The sequence below is a fragment of the Lycium barbarum genome, chromosome 3 (genome assembly GCF_019175385.1).
Source record: "Lycium barbarum isolate Lr01 chromosome 3, ASM1917538v2, whole genome shotgun sequence".
Classification (NCBI taxonomy): domain Eukaryota; kingdom Viridiplantae; phylum Streptophyta; class Magnoliopsida; order Solanales; family Solanaceae; genus Lycium; species Lycium barbarum.
Window position 1 is genome coordinate 146,553,208 of NC_083339.1, and position 7,363 is coordinate 146,560,570.

Sequence of the window (7,363 nt, forward strand, 5' to 3'; positions counted from 1 at the left end):
CTTAAAACGGTATTTCGAGTTGGTGAGAATCCATGGTCCGAGAATAACAACAAAGATCACATGCATACAGGAAGAAGGAATAACAATAGGGATCACATGCATACAATAAGTTTTATGTGTTCAAATTATATAATGGCAGCACTCAGATGGAAAAGGAAGAACAAAGGAAACATCGCGTAAATAACAGCATCCCAAACAGAGCTCACTGGAGAACTGGGGAACTGGAGACATACAGGAATAAACAAAATGGGCAGAAGGCTCCATACCAACAGGAAATTAGAGGGAAACAAGCATAGATCCAAAATCGTATCCAAACAATCAAAGCAACGAGTAAAAAACAGAGCAGTTTCAGCTTCCAAGATAAGTGATTCATGCATACACCTGATATACTCTCATACATATATCCTAATATATACATGATGTTTCCTATTCATGTGGTAAGCAACTGCCAGTTTTCATAACCTACGATAATCCTCAAATCAGTAGTTCAGTTTAAATATTTACAGAAACCAACAGCGACAGAAAACAGTAAAGGATGAAGATTTGGGATTCTAAATGACGAACGAAAGAACTTGGCTAATCAAGGATTTAACTGATATTCAATTTATATTTGATGAACCTAAAACAACATATTTTATTTTGTTCTAAGGAATCACTCAACAGATTTTAAACTTCTAAGTTCATAGAAGGAGCCAACATTCGAGAGATATCAATTGATTTTGAAAATATATTAAACCGAAAGTTAAAGACCACCCCGAATAAGGGACATTCCTGTGAATTGCCCATAATCTTTTAAGTTGTGCCATAAAGGCTATAAGGATGTATTTAATGATTTGTAAAACAAGGATAGCTTGAAGCAGACACACCAAATTCCATGCACACAGTTCTGAAATTTGGCTTTAACACATTCATGTAATCAGTTGAACTTCATCAATCTAGTAGCCATACAATAGGTCTCTTATGGGACATCATGTTGATCCAAGCTACTTTCATCTCACAGCCTTTTAGAACATATGTGATCTTAACACTAATCTAAAACATGCTTGTATTGTAAACTGTGATTGATATGTTGATAGAACATTCACAACACATCCATGGGCAACCAAACAGCAGATGTAACTAACCACTATGTAGACATGGACAAACATAGAGAAAAGTAATCACCAATTGTTCTAAGTATGAATATGTATCAGACCACACACATATTTGAGAAGCCCAGAACTAAACCCAAAGGGGTCAAGATACCTAGACAGATTACCAAAATTATGCCTTAGACAAATATAAGCAATGCTTCAGGGGATACACATCAGTTCATGTGTTACTCATGGTGTCAACATACAAAGTCATATGAGGTAAACAACCGAGATCAAGTCATACACAAGAGGTTTAAAGCTGGCAGTATAACAACAATATTCAGACCCAATGAACACAACCCTTGATTACCATAAATCAGAATATCAACACATAAACATCATTTAACTAACATAGCCAGCAAATAACTTAGCAAACATCGTCGACTAACCAAATTACCACTTTAACTAATTACTCAGTTCAAACCAAATCAAATCAACTTGATAAATATAACTAAACACATTAAGCTTAAACTGATACTGAACTTAGCAATGCATAACTAGAAATCCAATAGAACAATAAACAGATAGGAAATTTACCTCTTGTGGTCGCAGTGAAATGGGTGTCGATGTCTCGAATCTACACTCGAACGCGACGAACTCGAAATCGATTAAAGAAACTAAAGTTTTCAACCAACAGATAGAGTAATCGTTGGCTGCTTTCTTGGAATCTCTCTATATTTGATGATTAAACTTGAGTTTTGTAGGGAATTTTTTGTGGTTCCACAAAAAATAAAAAAAAACGTTGATTCGGGTTTCTTGCTAATCAAATCCTCTCTCTTCTAAACAATCTCCTCCCCCCTAAATGATTCCACCCCGATTCCATTTATAGGTTTTCTGTTTGTATAAAAAAAAGAGGGGGAGCGTGGGAGAGAGACGAAGGACAGGCGTGGGGGAACAGGGAGGTGTGGAGATGACGATGGATGGCAGAGGCGTGGGGAGCAGGGAACAGGCGTGGAAGAAATGGCAGGGAGCGTGGGTGTGGTGGAGAGGAACGTGAGGGAGCAGAGGGATGAGGGAGGCGGCGGGTGAAAGGGGAGGAAGAAGAAGGGAATGAAATGAAACCCTACTGGTTTCATTTCATATTGTGGGACGGAGCGGGTCAAAAAATGGGAAATGGGCTGGACGTTATGGGCCATAAATTTGGCTAAAATGTGGGTTGAAAATTAGGGTTGGGTATAAAAATGTGGGCTTGTTTATTTGGATAGGGAAATAATATTGTATTTGTATTTCGGGTCATTAGTTTGGCTGAAAATTATTGGTCCTTCCTCCGCTATTTTAATTATTTTTGGGCTTCTAATTTAATAACTGGTATAATATATATTATGTAAAGACAATAAATAATTAATATGTAGAAAAAAAATAAATATTTTGCAAAGTGTTGTCTTGTAATTAATTTAACGATTCCAAACCCGAAAACGAAACGATGACTAACTGTTTAAAATTTGTGATAAAGTAATGCTCATAATGTTGAAAATAAAAGTAGTGATATTAATAGTAGTAGCAATAAAATATTGTGAAAAATAAAGTATTTAGCTCGTTAGTAAATTTAGAAACCCGAGTAAATTAAATAAAAGAGGGACAAAATTGGGTGTCAACAATTGTCACGAGCCTATTATATGATTAACTAATAAATGATGTATAGAAATTCCTACTCTTAACGAATTGCATAATTAGAGGGTTACTTGACTTTCACAAGCTATAATTGATACATGTATATGAATTCTGAAACGTCCCTTGTTATAGTTTGTAATGACATTATAAAGAACTTAATATGATCATTATCCTGATGCTTAAGAGCTGATTAGTTTACTTATCTATTGAGTTCAAAAGATGATTTGCATGTATGTGGTTGCTTGTTATTCTGCTCGTGCTTACCGATACATCCTTCACTGAGTCCCGGGCCAGGACACGTTCTCGTGCGCACCCCAAGAGCTCACATCGACGGGAAGGTTTGGCAATATTTACTATATTAATCACCGAGTCCCTCACTAGAGGGCCGGGACACGTTATAAATATGTATATGATGATATGATGACATGATGATATAGAGATGGTGGCCAGGAGGGCATATTCCCTATTACCGAGTCCCTTATTAAAGGGCCGGGACACGTCTATGTTTATGTTTATGATGCTATGATTTTAATTACCGAGTCCCTCATTAAAGGGCCGGGACACGTTATATATGTTATATACAGAATGATTTTGCAGCTTTGATTACAAAACTCTATAACGATATTGATATGAGAATGATACAGATGAAATATGTCCAAAGACAAGTTTTATGAATTTCTGATTGTTGCATTGGGTCCTACATACTTTGTCTCCTTATGAGTTTATTACTACATTTCATGCTTTACATGCTCAGTACATATTCCGTACTGACCCCCTTTCTTCGGGGGGCTGCGTTCATGCCCGCAGGTACAGACGCTCGTTTTGGAAATCCGTCAGCTTAGGGTACCTATTCAACTATTTTGGACTGCTCCTTTGTTCCGGAGCCTAGCCTGTGGTATAGCTCCCTTTTATTGTATATATAAGTGTTTATTCGGGGTACGGCGGGTCCCTGTCCCGTCATATGATATTGTCGTTACTCTTAGAGGTCTGTGGACATCTTTGTGGGTCTGTATATAGTTGTTGTTGCGTTGTATGACTATGACTTATGTTTGGGGCGTACCCATTCGTAATGGCAGCCTTGTCGGCTTGCGTATCTATGCATATGTTTTGGGATGTTATGCGTAGTAGCAGCCTTGTCGGCTTGCGTAGATATATTGTTAGAACCCGTATTTTTGTATATTGGAGTAATCCGGATTAATTATGATAAGTTAAGGACAAGGCTATTCCGGGAATTGAAGTCGGGACTTGTGACTTGTGATTTTATTTTGAGACATATGTTATATATGAAATTGTTGGCATTGAACACTTAGGAAAATTTGGACCTCAATTCAAAAAATTGGAAGTTGAAAACCATCCACCATTTCCATGTTGGCCGTGTATGATGGGAAAGGGAGCCCACACAATTTTGTGTCATCTTTTAATTGGGACAACACATTAAGGTGGGCCAAGGGAATTGTACATTTCACTTAAGTGATAAAAGATGACTTCTAGCCTTTATTTCCATTTCATCCACACTTAGAAAAAGGAGCAAAAGCTGGAAACCCCCATTAGAGGCTCACGGCCAGCCATAGCAAAAATCACCTTCCATTTCTTGTCCTTCAAAAAATTATTTTGTTGATGCAAACCCGTTATTTTGAGGTCCCTAAGTAACGTGAAAGCATCGTTGGAGCGATCAAACCATCATTTTTCATCTTTTGGAAACCCTAGGCTATTGGAAAGTTGAAGAAGAAAGGTAAGAACTCATTATGTTTTGTATGTTATAAAGGTTGTATGCTTGTTGTAGTATCTTATAATGGAGGAAAATCATGAAATAAAGTATGTTGAAGTTGAGGCTATATGTATGAGGCTTGGCCGTGGGATGGGTGTGTGCGTTGTGTTGTATTAGAGTGATGAATTAATGTCTAGTTAGTATATTATGATCATTGCAAGGTAAAGAACGATTGAGAATCATCCATATATGTATATGTGTAGTGTTAGTCGAAATGGGTCATATTATATGACAATGAACGAATTGATATCGCTTAATGTTTTAGTCGTCGTCGTTGTGAATTCTATGTTGGAAATGAATGTTTATTGACTCAAATTGATATTGTGATTGTTGCGGACTGAATTGGAGATTATTGTACATTTAATGTATTTTGTACATTGATGAAAATAGCATTGTTAGAATGTGAATTGTGGATACAAATCATGATTTGAAAATGAAGAAAAGGGTTATAGGGGTGTCTCGGTTTGGGGCTGAATTCGGTTGCTTTGGGGAAAATTTTGGATTGTTGGAAATGTTATATGAATTGTTTAGAATGTCCTAGAATATTGTTGGTAAATATTCGGGTTGATAATTAAATGTGTGAGCGATGTTGTGGCTTGAATGTAAGTCGTCGAATTGAATTTATGAAAGTTGATAAATGATGGCAAGAGAGCTATTATTGTTGAATTACTTTTCAGATTAATTATTAATGTTGTTAGGTTGGTTGTTGTGGTTGTTGTTGTTCGATATGGCCGAGTTAAATTCTCGGGGCAGCCTATGTACAGGGTAAATGCTGCCCGAATTTCTGTAGAATTAAGGGCGAAATTGGAATTTATTGCCCAATAAGTCTTTAGCTGATGTTTGGCATTTTATGGCTTATTTTTAGATCGTGGGCAGCCCGAAGCCTAGTTTGGACTTAGCTTGAGTTGGATCATATTGGAGAGCGTTTGAGGTATGTAAAGTAACCTTTCTTTTTGGCATGCCTTAGTCAAAGTAGGCCATGATACGAGCCTCTAGGAAACTCTATTCTCGCAAATCCGAGCTTGTCTATGATTCGTATTTGTTTCCTTGGTATTCTTGGGCGCATATGCCATAACATTGATCCTTATATCCTTGCAGTTTATAATTTGTAAAGATTTCATGAAAATTGATTTTTGGTTTCAAAGCTTGTTCTTTAGCGATTCCAAAAGTTCAAACGCCCATAACTTCCTCAGAAAAGCTCGGATTGCTTTGAAATTTTCGTAGGAGTTTGTATGATATAAAATGAGTATGTTTTTCATAGGCGGGCTCAGTTCGGGTCTATACTCGTCCGTGGATCTCGCGACGCCCTTTACGTAATTTCGGTAACTTTGGGAAGAAAATGTTGTAATTATTGTTCCGATTTCAAATATGACTATTTTACTTATCTTTTGGATTTATGATAATGATTTTGTGCATATGATTCCTCACTACTCCGCTCGTGCCCTATGATATCGTTCGCCGGTTCCCGGGCCGGTTCGGTTGTCGTGCGTATTATGATACATTCCGGTGTTATGCTGTGTTTATGGTTCACCGAGCTCCTCGCTCGAGGGCCGGGTTCCATATGTGTTTGGCGTTATGCTGTGATTGGCGTTATGCTGTGTTGTGATGTGTGCCGGGAATTCGGAGATTTGAAACTTTCTGGTGTTATGCTGTGTTATGGCGCCATCGACAGGCGGGCGACCATATTTTCCTGTGCCTTATGCATAATTTATACTTTGGAAATAAACATTTTGATATTTTTGGATATGTATTATTTTCCATACTTCTGATTCGATTACTGTTCAAGAATTATTTCTGTACCTTCTGTTTTGCATACTCAGTACATATTTCGTACTGACCCCCTCCTCCGGGGGGCTGCGTTTCATGCCTGCAGGTACAGACGCACAGCCTGGGGATCCACCTGTTTAGGACACCCCCTTCTGCTATTCGGAGTGCTCCTCTCATTCCGGAGCTTATATTTTTGGTATATATATTGTTAGTGCATTTATATATATTCGTTCATGGGTACAGCGGAGCCCTGTCCCGTCATATGATTCTGTCGGTTTGTTTAGAGGTCTGTGGACATGTTTGTGGGTTAGGGTCTTTCTGTACGGATGCGTGTATATGTTGTGTTTGGGCGATCCCATTCGCCGCGGCGGCCGGTCCGCATATGTTTACATGTTGCTTTGTTGGCCGGTGTGGCTTTTGTTGGTATTTTCTGTGCGCAGGGTTATTTTGGATAGTCTGTAAAACAAAGGAAACTCTGCCGAAATTTTTCTGGAAATTATCTAAATTTGAAATATAGCCTTGATGGCTTCTGCTATATACTTGAATGCGTTTGATAAAAATTTGAGATGGCATTTGATAGATGTATTTGGGTGCCCAGATCAAGTACTAGTCACGGCCTACGGGGTTGGGTCGTGACAGAAGTGGTATCAGAGCCCGGTTTGTCCTCGGAATGTCCACAGATCGTGTCTAGTAGAGTCTTGATTATCGGTGTGTTGTGCACCACATCTATAAACAGGAAGCTACGGGACATTTAGTGTGTTTCCTTTCTTTGAATCTTAGATCGTGCGATAGAGCTGTGCTATTAGGATGATTCTGTTCTGATCCGTTGTTGTTTTCTTTCAGTGATGCCTCCGAAGAAGGTGACAGTTGCCTAGAAGGGCAACTCAGTAGCGGCCGGAGAGACGAGTCAGACTCGAAGGGGTACTCGGACCCTTGCTCAGATGATGCGTGATATTGCGTCCCAGCCAGCAGACTCTACTACGTCTTCATCATCATAGGAGTCTAGAGCACCAGTCGCTGCCACTAGGGGTCGGGGGCGGCTACACCATTAGCTCCAGAGGCTCCAACGGCCGCGCCTCCAGTT

At 38.9% G+C, this 7,363-nt stretch overlaps 1 long non-coding RNA gene across 1 annotated transcript; it reads left to right on the forward strand.

The window, feature by feature from the left end:
- The first annotated feature begins 4,345 nt into the window (after positions 1 to 4,345).
- On the forward strand, positions 4,346 to 6,763 carry LOC132634375 (uncharacterized). Its single transcript, XR_009580127.1, has 3 exons — positions 4,346 to 4,476; positions 5,378 to 5,443; positions 6,386 to 6,763. It is a non-coding gene; the product is annotated as an uncharacterized LOC132634375 (long non-coding RNA).
- The last annotated feature ends 600 nt before the right edge of the window (positions 6,764 to 7,363 follow it).